This window comes from Paramormyrops kingsleyae, chromosome 18, assembly GCF_048594095.1.
Source record: "Paramormyrops kingsleyae isolate MSU_618 chromosome 18, PKINGS_0.4, whole genome shotgun sequence".
NCBI lineage: Eukaryota > Metazoa > Chordata > Actinopteri > Osteoglossiformes > Mormyridae > Paramormyrops > Paramormyrops kingsleyae.
Genome location: NC_132814.1, coordinates 3,193,266 through 3,207,253, shown reverse-complemented (window position 1 = coordinate 3,207,253; position 13,988 = coordinate 3,193,266). Strand labels below are relative to the sequence as shown.

The 13,988-nt window shown below is 43.3% G+C and overlaps 4 non-coding genes across 4 annotated transcripts; 3 read left to right on the top strand and 1 right to left on the bottom strand.

Annotated features, from left to right (window-relative positions):
* Positions 1-426: 426 nt before the first annotated feature.
* LOC140579980 (U2 spliceosomal RNA) lies at positions 427-620 on the top strand. Its single transcript, XR_011983770.1, has one exon. It is a non-coding gene; the product is annotated as a U2 spliceosomal RNA (small nuclear RNA).
* Positions 621-988: 368 nt separating this feature from the next.
* On the top strand, positions 989-1,102 carry LOC140580256 (U5 spliceosomal RNA). The gene has a single exon (XR_011984015.1). It is a non-coding gene; the product is annotated as a U5 spliceosomal RNA (small nuclear RNA).
* A 2,599-nt stretch (positions 1,103-3,701) lies between these two features.
* LOC111839777 (U2 spliceosomal RNA) lies at positions 3,702-3,894 on the top strand. Its single transcript, XR_002837186.2, has one exon. It is a non-coding gene; the product is annotated as a U2 spliceosomal RNA (small nuclear RNA).
* Positions 3,895-7,999: 4,105 nt separating this feature from the next.
* trnai-uau (transfer RNA isoleucine (anticodon UAU)) lies at positions 8,000-8,093 on the bottom strand. Its single transcript has 2 exons — positions 8,056-8,093; positions 8,000-8,035 (listed from the first exon to the last, which is right to left on the bottom strand). It is a non-coding gene; the product is annotated as a tRNA-Ile (tRNA).
* Between the last annotated feature and the right edge of the window lie 5,895 nt (positions 8,094-13,988).

The following is a 13,988-nucleotide window of genomic DNA, read 5'->3' as shown; positions in this document are numbered from 1 at the left end:
ATGTTTTTTTTCAGTGTCACACCATAAAGTTCACAAGGGTCGGAAACCCATTGCAATGAGATTTTAAGCCTGGGGTATGATTTTAAAAATAACCACTGACACTCAACGGTTTTTTGATTAATATTTGCTTATTTATTGACTGTCTGTGGTGGTTTATGTATTTTATGTTTAAATTTTAAACTCAACGGTTTTTTGTGATTAACATTTGCTTATTTATTGACTGTCTGTTGTGGTTTATATATTTTATATTTAAATTTTAAACTTTGATATGGGCTGAATTTTAATGGTGTGTTAATGTTTTGTTTGAGTTCCTCTTAGAGGAGATTATAATTTTAATATTTTATTGGTTGAAATAAAAATTGTAATTTGAATTTGAAATAGCCGGAATGATGAGTGAAGGTTGGCTGAGTTGATGAAGCGACGGGTATCCCACTCTGACTGGTATGGAAAAAAAAAAATAAAATAAATCTGTTCTTATCAGTTTAATATCTGAAAGTCCCCCATGGAGGGGACCACATATTAAACGGATTTTTGGAACAGGGAGCCGGAAGTGGGGCTTGCCCCGTCCGCTCCACGCATCGACCCGGTATTGCAGTGCTTCCGGGAATGGTGCACCTCTACTGCCCCCTGTTGTTGAAAAGCAGAACTGACTGACTGAGTGAGTGAGTGAGTGAGTGAGTGACTAATAGACTGAGTGCTGTGAGGGGGAGGGGGGGGCTGTCTGTGTGTGGCCGCCGTTTCCCGCCGTTTTTCTTTTTTTTCATAGGAAGGTGACACGCTGTTTGTGCGGTGGACAGCTGTGCTGAGGTAAGGCATGTTGTCATCTTTGCCTTTTGAATTTTCCCTCATGTTTGTTAAAATGATTGCTGTTTTTTGAGAGGACAGGAGGACAGGGAGGAGTCGGGGCCCCGAGGCCGGCGGCTCGCCCCTGGGCATTCTACTCCGAGCAGGGACGTCACGTAGGCCCGGCTAATCGGCGGCCCCATATCGACTCGGGTCTCTCTTCATCCCGTATAAATCTTTCTCCTTTTACTAAAGATTTCCATGGAGAGGGATAGCGATGAGTTCATGGTATTTTTGGAGGCTCTGTCCAAGCAGAGCTGCACTGCTGCTGTCAAAGGAAGACTGGGCCCGGCTTAGCGGCTGGCGTTAGCTGCCCGGTGGCGCGGCTGTGGTCTCCCTGGATCACGCGTGGACTCGCCGGGCGACACCTGCCGGAGGGGCTGGTGAGGGCTGAGCCGCGCCAGCTCCGTCGGCATCCCGCATGCCGGCACCCGGCGGGGCGCAATTTGTGGGTATCGCTTCTCGGCCTTTTGGCTAAGATCAAGTGGATTTTGTACTCTTTTTATCGCTTTTAACGGACTGCGTCGGGTTTTTTAGAGGAAGGCACGGTGACCCTAATGCGTGACCAATAGGTGGCTTGACCGCCATTGCTACGGGGTGACCCGTGCCTTCCTTTTAGCCTTTTATTCCTGCTTTTATTTTAGTTTTATTAGGCTGGGGATCCCGCAGTGTCTGGTGGCTTGTCCGCCGCCCTGCTGGGGGAACTGGTGTTTTTATTTCTTAGTTGTTTTTATAGTTTAGTGTTCCTCGTCTCATCCCGGATTGGCGGACGGCGGCCGGACCACGGCGGACGTCGGGACCACGGCGGCAGGAGGACTCTGCTCCAGGGATGACGTCGGTGGACCTTCCCGGATGTCGACGGCCGGCAGAGCTGCGAGGAAGCCCTTCAGCGGGCCGTGGCTGGTAGCAGGCGGTGGCCTGCGCAATACCGCCCGGTTCTGCTGGAGGGCCGAAGGGGAGGTGGGCACCTTCCCCGACCGCCTGGCCTTCATCCGGGAGGTGGCCTTCGGGGAGCTGGGCCTCCGCATGGAGGACATCCCATGCTACAGCAAGGTCCTGGAGCTTTCGGATGGTGCCGCCCGTTTGAACTGGGAGGAGCGGTTGGCGATCGCCAGGCGGAAGATCGGACTGTGGAAGTCCAGGTCCCTGTCCTTCCAAGGTAAGGTCTTAGCCTTAAAAGTGGATATTCTTCCCACCCTGCTCTACCTTGCACATGTGTACCCTTTGCCCCGCTTCATGCGCAGAGGCCTGACGAAGGACGTTTTTAACCTCGTCTGGGGGGGCAGGTATGAGTACGTGCGTAGGGAAGTGATGTATCTCGGAAAGGACAGTGGGGGGAGGGATGTTATTGACCTTCCTCTCAAGCTTGACTGCCTGTTCTTCTCGCAGCTCTGCACACGCCTGGCAGCTCCCCTCGAGCACCCCCATCAGCACTTTGTGCGTCTGTGGCTGGAGGAAGACGTCTGGTGACGTCGTGGACCAACCTCGGCCCCAAGGCTGAGACCCTGCCGGCCCACTACAGCCATGCGTCAAGTGGAATAAGTCTATTCCGGCAGGTGTCAAGACAGAGGCCTTGACCAAGCATAGAGCGCTTTACAGGGCTTTGCTTGGTCATAGGGATACTCGGGCCATATTGGGCCTGGAGGAAGGCACATGGGCGAGAATCCAGCCTAAGGGTTTGGATCACAGGCTGCAGGACATGAACTGGCAATGCCTTCATGGTAAGCTGCCAGTCAGACACCCCCGCTGCCCCAGGCCCGAGTGCAGCGAGGATGAGACCATCAGGCACGTGTTTTGGGACTGTGGGCATGCACAGAGAGTTTGGGGGTTGGTAGCGGGCCTGTGTGGACATGTGGACCCGCAGCCCGGTCTGACCTACGACAAGGTGTTGAAAGGGTGGGACCCCAACCTCCATAACCCCTTCGGCCCCTGTATGTGGCTGCTGGTCAGCATTACCAAGCGAGAGCTGTGGAATGCCAGGACCGCGCTCATCCGCAGAGAGGTTCATCTGGAGGCACAAGGGGTATTCCCTAAAATCCGGGCCGACTTGGGGATCAGGATGGAGATTGATGTCATCCAGCGAGGCTACCACGAGGCCAAGGAGAGGTGGAAGGGCCTCTTCTGGCTTTAGCCCCGTGTGGTTTAGGTGGTGACGCTCCATTCTACAGGGTGGACATGATGCACTTTCCTGGAGCACACAGAAGGTACTTTGGGTTTTAGGTAAGTGTGGTTTGTTTTTTGTGCATGTGTGGTATTTGAAACATTTTAACTAATCGCATGTACAGAATTTATTGAGCTCAACCTGGGTTGATCACTTTTAGCAGTTATTTATTAATATTAACTGTATTTATTAACATTTTATTCTATTTGGTGTGCTTTTCTGTGTGATTAACCTATTTTTATGCCCAAAGTCATTGATTTTATGTGTTTTAGGATGGTGTATAACCGTGTTTGAGCCCGACCCCTGTGTTGAGGTCTGCGGGTCTGTTCCTCTTAATGGTTTTAACTTTTTAATGGCATGCATTTGAGGTGACATTTTAATTGTATTAATGGCCATATATTTTAATTAGATTTTAATGGTATGTAAATGTATTTGTTGTTTTATTGCCTTTTTTGCGTATTGTATGGTGAATGATTCTGCAGATAATTTGTTGGTTTAATACTATTTTAAAATGTCTTATTATTAATGACTTGTATTGGCATTGATCTGTATGATATGGGAAAATTTCAGCCTTTTATATTATGACTATTTCTGAATATTACTGTTTTAGTAGGAAAAGGTTGTTTTAAATTTCCTTGTTGACGATGCCAATTTTAAAAGTGCAGATTTTATTATATGTCTTAATGTGTTTGTGTCAATAAATGGTTGTGCAGGACTGTTAAAAAAAAAAAAAAAATCTGTTCTTATCAGGTTAATATCTGATACGTCCCCCATGGAGGGGACCACATATTAAACAGATTTTTGGAACAGGGAGCCGGAAGTGGGGCTTGCCCCATCCGCTCCACACATCGACCCGGTATTGCAGGGCTTCCGGGAACGGTGCACCTCTACTGCCCCCTGTTGTTGAAAGGCAGAACTGACTGACTGACTGACTATACAAAGTACTGTACATGATCTTACCACAATGACATTTCTGATTTTGCTAACACTCATGTACAGTAAATTCAAAAGCTTTTTGTTTTGTCATAAATTATTTATACTATTTTATTATGCAGATAAAGTATTCCTGTAGATACAAGGAGGATAATTTTTTTTTTCTCGATGAATGTCATTTTGAACCTAAAGGTTGGTTTTTTGGAAGAGCAGTATATAGTTACTGCCTACATTTTTTTCTGTGCATGTGATTTTGATGAGAATATTGCATTTTTATATCTCTTTGTAGATTTTTTTCAGCAATAATTGAGTCTATCCTTGTGTATTTAAGGTTTTGGTAATTCATGATTATGTAAGGAAGAGGACTCCCTTACTATTATTAATATTGTGATCGGTATAGCACGTTAGCAGCATACTTTTCATTTTATTAAAGGCACTGTATATTAAGCACTTTATTTGGCATCACACTTTAACCACAGATTTGCATAAAAGAACATGTGCATACAAAAGTTTGTGTGTTGGATATTTATTGGGAATTTTAAAATCAGTTGGTAGCCTTGTTTCAGATCCTGCACGGCGGCTCCTCATCAAGGAAGGTGGTGGTGCCTGTGAAACGGAAAAGTAATGGTGATTGAGAGAGAATAAGGTTTACTAGTAAGGAGAACTAAGGCAGATGTGTGTGGGTGGAAAATCTAGAATTAAAGGAGGGAATTGTAAGATGTGATTGTAAGTGATTGTAAGATGTGATGACTCACCTTTCTTTCCTGTGTTCTCTCCAGGGTGTTTGGCCAAATGTTTCCCCAGGGGTCCAGACACCAGTTAAAGGTTCCGGGAGAGACCACGGGTTAAGGGAGTGTGGGGAATCTTTTGTGTTTGGGGTTTTTTGGGGTTTATAATTTGGGGTTTGATGTAAGATTAAAGTGGAAAATATTTATTAATATGAAAATGTATTTGTATATTTATGTATTCAGGTTAATGTGTTGTGTATTATGGTGGAAGGTTGAGATTTAAGAAATTACCTGTGAGTGGAATGATGGTTTAACCTGTGACAGCTGAAAGTATTTAAGGCTGCCAGTTGTCATTAGATGAGAGTTGTTGTGCTGTGAAGAAGCTTGATGGGTGAATTGGTTGACAATAAATATGCGTTGTTCCACTGCATTTGTTTTAGTCTTCATCACTGTCAAATCCAGCCGCTAAGGGCCGCCTCATTACAGATTACCAAATCGGATTTGGTGTCATTGTACAAATACAACAAGATTCAGTGTGCAGTCCCTGGAGGAGGTAACTTTTAATCAATATGGTCGCAAACTCTGGAAAACACTCCCAGAAAACCTAACAGCTAATGAATGTCTTAGCACTTTCAAAACTAGGCTGAAAATGCATCTGTTCACATTTATAATCTACAATGATGAATTATTTGATAATTTCATTTTATGCACTAATCAGTTATTTTATTCACAGGAACATCATGAGTCGCTCTCCCAGAAGAGGTAGGGCTTAGAGGCTGCGATGGAGAATGTAGCTGGTTAGTCCCATGGTGGGTGGAACTTTATTTCCAGTCATTCTACTGATCACAGGATTTGCAACCTTCCACTCACAGAAACCGAGTGCCAACCCACTGAGTCACATGCAAATATCGCAGTGGAATAGCAGTGGAATAGCAATAGCTCATTATGAGTCAAACGCGCTACCATTGCACTACAGTACCAGGTCCACCGGCAGAGGTGGTGCAGGAGCACATGTGCATGAGCTCTGAGCATGCAGCTCCCTGGGCATGCAGCTCCCTGGGCATGCAGCACCCTGGGCATTTACCGCCCACAGTGGTCGGGATGGGCAAGCACTACTGCAACATTCATTCATTTATGCTCTGCAATGTTAGCCCATTTCAATTACATCTACATGGCAGGAACGTCTCACTAACATCAGAGGATGATTAAAGGTACGAGGCCTGAGGTAAAGAGCTAAAATAAGGTCTGCTTCAGGCTGTAATGTGCAGAAGGTTAAATCTGAGCTGGGGGTTCTTCAGATCAAAACCTACTTGGCTCAAAAGACAGGGCATTAAAAAGCTGCAATTCATCTCTGATTAACTGAAATGTGTCTTCTGGGCTTGCCGGTCCAAATGATCTCGCGTACAATCTGATTTTGTTTCGCCTAGAAGTTTGCACTGTTAATTTTCATGAACTTACGTGATGCTTTTAATGTAACGTTTCCCTTGATACAGGAAGCGCTTATGCCAGTGTTTTCCCCGACCAGGAAAACATTCACATTTTTAATCAAGTCTAAGGAATTCTGCTGAAGAGGGTAATAATTACTGAAGGTGCACCTCTGCTGGGGTGGATTTAATTAAATAGGCAAAAAAAAAAGTGACTTTCAATCTAATCGGTTTATCCTGACCTGACAGGAACATTATCATGGCCTTGGAAAAGCAGAGCAGCTGAAGAGGAAACAGGAAGTTCTCTGAGAACAAGCCCCCTCCCCCCCATGAGCGCGCAGGGATGCCCTCACGCTCCTGCTGAATCACTCGCTCTGTCACGGTTCCTTTTTCTGCTCCTTGTTATGCATCCTGACCTTGCAGCAAAGGCTGATGGGTAACGAAGATCAGCACGCTTCATGCAGCAGGCTTCATGCATTGCACAGACCACCTGTTAAATACAGAAAGCAAGGCAGGGGGAGGGACCCCTCACCGAGGTGGTGTGTTTCCACAGGCGATGGGTAGCGCGTTGCCACGGGCGATGGCTGGAGCATTGCTGTGGGTAATAGGTGGTCGGGGAGCAAGTAATCATAAAGCATCCGGTTGGGGGGGTGGAGAAACTGGGGAGGAGGTTAGCGCTCGGGAAACAGGTCATCCATCAGCGGACTGGACACGAGGGACAGCGGCCTGCATAGCAACAAGCTGCTGCTGTGAGCAGAGCATTCTGGGTTATTAACGGCCCGCACAGATGAAGGGGGGGTCTGTTCCCTCTCTTTTGGCGTTCCCACCTTATCTCGCCGCTCCCAGATCCCGCGAGGAGCTCACTGGGGAAGAGAGGGCGACCTCACGGTCGTTAACATGGCCTATAAACATGGCATCTTGATTTACTGATGCAGAACAGGGAGGTGGAAACTATCTCACTTTTGCAGCGATCAAATCCGCAATATCATCTACATTCCGGAACTGTCCATCCTCCAATTTGGAGGGGAAACAGCAACTGTAAAACAGATATGAATGTGATCATACACGCCGCTCAGTTTCCAATGTCCTAATAATCACTTACTATTTGTTTTATTTCTTTTAACAATAAGATGACATTTTTATCAAAAGCAGTGTACATTGTTGAGAAAGCAGAGTCAGACAGTTCCTGGAGCAATACGGTCTTAAGGGCCTCACTCAGGGACCTAAAGGTGAAGATACTCTGCTCGGCCTGGGATTTGAACCAACACTCTTCAGATGGAAGGCACAGAATGCTGAGCTACACCTGCCCCCCGATGCTAATCTGCCGGCTCAGCGTGAATATGTCCCCAAACTTGCCACGTGTGCCTTGTCTAACAGCAGCTCTAAAGTGGGATTGGGGGGGTCTGAAGGTACCATCCATTAAAGGCCATTAGCATCTCGCTGCATTATTCATGGCTGCCTCTGAAGGCTTAGCCCCCACTCTGATTATCCAGCAGATAAACTGCCTTCCCCGTGTCTCTCAACATTTGCTTTATGTATTTTTAATTACAATTACCTCCGCAGTTTGTTTACTGCTTATCGCTTTCACAGATCGGATCTTCCCAAATTTCACACATTTGCATTACTCCAATCAGCCTCTCAGTCCATTTTGGCTTCTAGTGAAATGTTTATAGTTTGTTTATTTAGCTCATACTATTAGCCAAAGGGACACGTTTTTTGAGAACGTAGGGTCAGACAGGAGAAATTGGTGGTTAAGGGCCCAACAGCAAAATCACCCATGACCTTTTGATTAAAGGCATTTCATTCAAACTACCACTGACACCCCCCTCTGCCAAATAGCTACAGTTTGACTATGAAGTGCAACTAAACCAACAGCATATTAGTCACAGGGACAAATTATTTAAAGTAAGTGTTCTAGGTGAGGCTCGAACTCACAACCTCGGCATGGCTCCACTGGACACTGTTGTATAAGTACCGCACGCTGACCGATTGCGCCACAGGAACAGGGGATAAAATATCACTCCTTCATACTGTGGTGTTTCGATACCTTTTAAACATAACTCCCACATGCAAAAATGTAAATGTATGTGTGAAATTTATGCGTGAAATAGGCAGCACTGGTGTAGATCAGTTAGTTATTGCTGATTTAGATGAGAAACATAAGAACATAAGAACATAAGAAATATACAAACGAGAGGAGGCCATTCGGCCCATCGAGCTTGCTTGGGGAGAACTTAACTAATAGCTCAGAGTTGTTAAAATCTTATCTAGCTCTGATTTAAAGGAACCCAAGGATTCAGCTTGCACTACGTTATCAGGAAGACTATTCCATACTCTGACTACACGCTGTGTAAAGAAGTGCTTCCTTAAATCCAGTTTGAAATGTTCTCCCGCTAATTTCCACCTATGGCCACGAGTTCTTGTATTTGAACTAATGCTGAAGTAACTATTCGGTTGAACAGCATCCAAACCTGTTAGAATCTTATAGACCTGGATCATGTCCCCCCTCAGTCTCCTTTGCTTGAGGCTGAACAGATTTAGCTCAAATAACCTTTCCTCGTATGACATTCCTCTAAGACCAGGAATCATTCTTGTGGCCCTACGCTGCACCTTTTCTAAGGCCGCTATGTCCTTTCTAAGATATGGTGACCAAACCTGTACACAATATTCTAGGTGAGGTCTCACCAAGGAATTGTATAATCTTAGCATTACCTCCCTTGACTTAAACTCCACACACCTGGAGATATACCCCAACATCCTATTGGCCTTTTTTATTGCTTCCCCGCACTGGCGAGAATGAGACATGGAAGCATCAACATACACACCAAGGTCTTTCTCATAATCAGCTACCTTTATTTCAGTAGGTCCCATAAAATACCTGTACTTTATATTTCTGCTCCCTACAAGGAGTACCTTACAATTGTCTATGTTAAATTTCATCTGCCAGGTGTCAGCCCAGTCACTAATTAAATTAAGATCCCGCTGTAGCTGCTGAGCCGCTAGTTCAGTATCTGCTACACCACCCACCTTGGTGTCATCTGCAAATTTCACCAGTTTACTGTATATATTGGTGTCTATATCATTTATGTAAATAAGGAACAAAAGTGGTCCTAAAATTGAACCCTGCGGTACCCCACTATGAACGCAGGCCCACTGTGACATCGAGCCTCTTATAACTACTCGCTGCTTCCTATCCGTTAACCAGTTATCAATCCAAGTCGCTACAGTTCCTAAAATACCTGTCGCTTTGAGTTTAAGTGAGAGCCTCTTGTGGGGAACAACATCAAAAGCCTTTTGGAAATCTAAATAGATGACATCATAGGCCTTCTTATCATCACTCCAACAGATTTGTTAAACAGGATCTACCTCTCCTAAATCCATGCTGGCTATCCCTCAAAATGTTATTTGAGTCCAGGTAATCTACCATTTTCTCTTTGATTATAACCTCCATAACTTTACCAGTTATACAAGTTAGACTGATTGGCCTATAGTTTGACAAATTACTTCTATCCCCTTTTTTGAAAATGGGCGTTATGTTGGCATGCTTCCAATCAGAAGGTACCACACCTTCAGATAAGGATTTTTGAAACAGTAATGTTAAGGGTTGGCAAATAATATCCCTCATCTCTTTTAACACTATAGGTAAGATGCCATCAGGGCCCTGTGATTTATTTATTTTGAGCTTAGCTAGGCTTTGCAAAACATCAGCTTCAGTTATATATATATTAGTTATAGACGATGTTGGATTAGTAATAAGAACTGGTAAGTTACTAGTGTCCTCAACAGTGAATACCCGTGCAAAACTATCATTGAACTCATTTACTATGTCAATGTCGTTTTCAATTATAAGACCCTTACTATCCTGCAGATTAGTGATTTCAGCTTTTAGAGCTCTTTTAGAGTTAAAATACTGGAAGAAACTTTTAACGTCATCCTTAGCCTCCAATGCGATCTTCCTTTCGACATTCCTTTTAGCTCGTCTAATGTCATTTTTTAATTCAGCCTGTAGATTTAGATACTCTTGCTTTATTATGTCATCATCAGTTATTTTCCATCTCTGGAACAAAGCCCTTTTCCTCCTTACTTTATACTTTATGTCCCTATTAAACCACCTAGGTTGCAATTTCCTTGATTTATTCTTGCTAGAAACAGGTATGAAGTCCTCTTGTACTTGCAATAATGTGCTTTTAAAAAATCCCCATGCCTCTTCAACAGTTTTGTTAATTAACTCCATCCAGTTCACAGTTTCTAGTTTTAATCTCATACAATTGAAGTTAGCCTTCCTAACATTATATATTTTTGATTTGGACTTTGCTCTTCGGGCACTAAACTTAACCTCAAATTTAACCATGTTATGATCGCTACTGTCAAGTGGTTCTAAAACATCTAATTTACCAATCCTGTCCTGGTTATTAGACAAAATAAGATCAAGAATGGCATCTCCCCTGGTAGGGGTGTTAACAAACTGAGTAAAAAAACAATCCTGTACTAATTCCACCATGTCAAGTTCATTTTCAGAAGAGCCAGCAACAATGTCCCACTGCATCCCCGGTAGATTAAAATCACCCATAACTACCACATCATTTTTATTGCTCATAATCCTAATATCACTGTATAACAATCTGCTTTCCTCAGCAGCTACATTGGGTGCTCTGTAACAAACACCGACAATTAGGCTATTTGAGTTTGTAGCATCTAATTTTACCCATATAGCTTCCGTACTTTTACTTATATCAGTAAGCTCCCTTGCCTGCAAGTTTTCCTTTACATATACTGCAACACCACCTCCCTTCTTACCTATACGGTCTTTACGGAACAATGTGTAACCATCCATATTATATTCTTGTCCATCCTTATCACTCAACCACGTTTCAGTTATTGCTATAATATCATAAGAGTCTGATGAGATAAGAGCCTCTAAATCATGAATTTTATTCCTAAAAATCCATTTAAACATCAGCAGACGAGGGCTTCTGACACCTTATAAATATCTCACAGGCTTCATAATGCGTGCCGGCTCTGAATTACGAATCTGTAACACACCTCGGCTGGCTCAAACGCCTCATCACGTCGTCGATATCTCTGACGGACGGTGGATCAAAACTCAGGCAGATCTCCAGCTCCTGAGAGAGAAGGCGGGGGCAGGGGCCATCATAGGATTCGACCCCTGGGGGGGCTCAGCCCCTAGTAGGGTTGGCACTTTTACAGAACAAATAAAATAAATTTAGATTTTTTTTCAGGGGACTGAGACAAAAAAATAGGGTAGCTGAAGCCTTCCTACACTGAAAAAAATGAAACATTGGATCAACTTAAAATATTACTTCATTTTTTCACACTTAATTTTTTCAAGTCAGTTCAACTTAAAGTAATCAATCTAATACACAGGTGTCAAACTCCAGTCCTGGAGGGCCGGAGCCCTGCACATTTTTGGGTTCACCCTCATTTAACACACCTGATTCAACTCCTTGTACTAATTACCACACAGCTCTTGAACTGAATCATTTATGGTGGAACAGGGAAGGGACTAAGCTACACAGGGCTCTGACCCTCCAGGACTGCAGTTTGACACCCTTGCCATAGAGTGTTAAGACAATGTGTCTCAGCCTCTTCCCAAATTGCAAGCCCAAAATGGGTGGCCCATATCTGCCCCATTTTAATGTGCACTCATTTGAACTTATTTGGGCATTCAGCTGCTGTGTTTTACTAATCCACCATAATAAGAAAGACTCAGACCAACATAGCCTTTTCTCATTTAAGCATAACAGAAAAGGTGTTTTCAATCAGGTTAAAAACCAGTCATGTTCACCTGAGAACTGCATGTGGTGTAAAAGTGAGTTAAATGTATGGCACCAAGCATGGATTATAAAGCTAGACTGTGTTAGACTGCATATCATAGTTATTTAGCAGTTCTGCGAAAAGGTGAGAGCTTAATGGTGGAAGGAGTGTGTTTCTGCTAAAGCAGATATAATGGTTGGTGGCCTTATTGCTTTTAGACCACAACTTGGGATAGAAGAACAAATCAAATCACTTTGCTCATTTAATATTCAGAGTTTCATTTAGAAACCCACCACGATTGAGGATGGTATGGCACTCATATTAATATTTACCACCTGTTGCTCTCACTTTTTCCGGGTTGCCTGTGTTGGTGTATGTTAATTGTTTTGAGTAGTGCATTTTAGTCCTACATATGTGTATCCACAAAGAAATCTTCTGAATTGTACAGGTCTGGATGCTTTACCTAGAGAGCCCAAGCTTGGAGAAGGAACAAAAAAATTGATTTTCCTCTTAGCCAAATTCTATCCTACTTAAACCATAGAAGATAACACACAAGAACCATTTCTGTGGTTTTTGTTTTCTTGCCCTATTCATCACAATCGCGGTAGATAAAAAAAAATAAAAAATCTGTTAAGTCAAAAACAGTACTGTGTCATGCTATGCAAATATACATCCAGCACCATTGGTCTACAGGGGAGTGGGTGGTACCAGGAGCTGCACAGAAAAGGGCAATCACAACTGTCCTAACACCTCTCCGCATATATTAATCATCCAAGGGCAGGACTGGCAATCAAACACCACCCCAAAACAATTAAAATATATAACAATCAGGAGAGTCATCCAATATGTTTCCAAGAGTTCTTCTGCCAATTTTTTGATACCAACATGCTATAAAATCACATGTCAGCAGAAAAACCACCAAGACTACAGCTCTCTAACTACCAAGATCAGTCAGAACAGCAAAACTTCAAAATAAAATAATAAAAAGTTGTAAGGTCCTTTTTGGTCAGTCTTTCTCATGATGGTGAGTAAATCTGGGATGGCTCTTCTGATCCTCATAACTTCTTGTGCGCATATTACAATGGGGCAGATATGTGGAAGTGGAGACTCATTGTCTTAACACTCTATGGCAAGGGTGTCAAACTGCAGTCCTGGAGGGTCAGAGCCCTGTATAGCTTAGTCCCTTCCCTGTTCCACCATAAATGATTCAGCTCAAGAACTGTGTGGTAATTAGCACAAGGAGTTGAATCAGGTGTGTTAAATGAGGGGAAACCCAAAAATGTGCAGGGCTCTGGTCCTCCAGGACTGGAGTTTGACACCTGTGTATTAGATTGACTACTTTAAGTTGAACTGACTTGAAAAAATTAAGTGTGAAAAAATGAAGTAATATTTTAAGTTGATCCAGTGTTTCATTTTTTTCAGTGTAAATATGGTAAAAAAGACAAAAAAAAAAGATTCAGTGTGCAGTTACCAGGTTACAAATAAACAAACAAATAAATAAATAAATGTGGCATCAGAAGAGAAGTACGATGACAGTAAAATGTCATAGTGGAATGTGAAAAATGTGTGTGCATATAAGTCTCCACGGTATAAAGCGGCTGTATAGCATAACGAAAAGGAGCAATGGATAACTTACATAAAGTGCTTACTGTCCATAACGACAATGAGTCATGTACGGCGTAAGATAAATATTAAATGAGTTAACCCTTCGAACTCGACAAACACAAAATGCGTTAACTTTGGATATGTGTAATGGACAGACAAGAATCATATGTCTTTGGAATCGAGAGAACTATCAGATTCAACTTTAACAAGTTACCAAATGGATGCAAAATCAAAGATAGGCTATTAATTTCTGCCTGGCACTAACCTTGTATTCCTCTGTCACATGACCGGTGGGAAGTAGGACCCGAATGCAAGCTGTAGGGCAGAACCCCCTTCGTGGGGAGCTTTTCTGGCAGGCAGGCTTGGGCACAGAGATGCAAACAGACAAGGACAGAACTGGAGAACATTGGCCTGGACACTTTACCAAACTAAGGAATGGGAAAACACAAGGCAGCTGGTAGTGATTGACAGAAGGACAGGAACATGAGGTGAGACTAATAGAGACCAAGCGTGACTCAT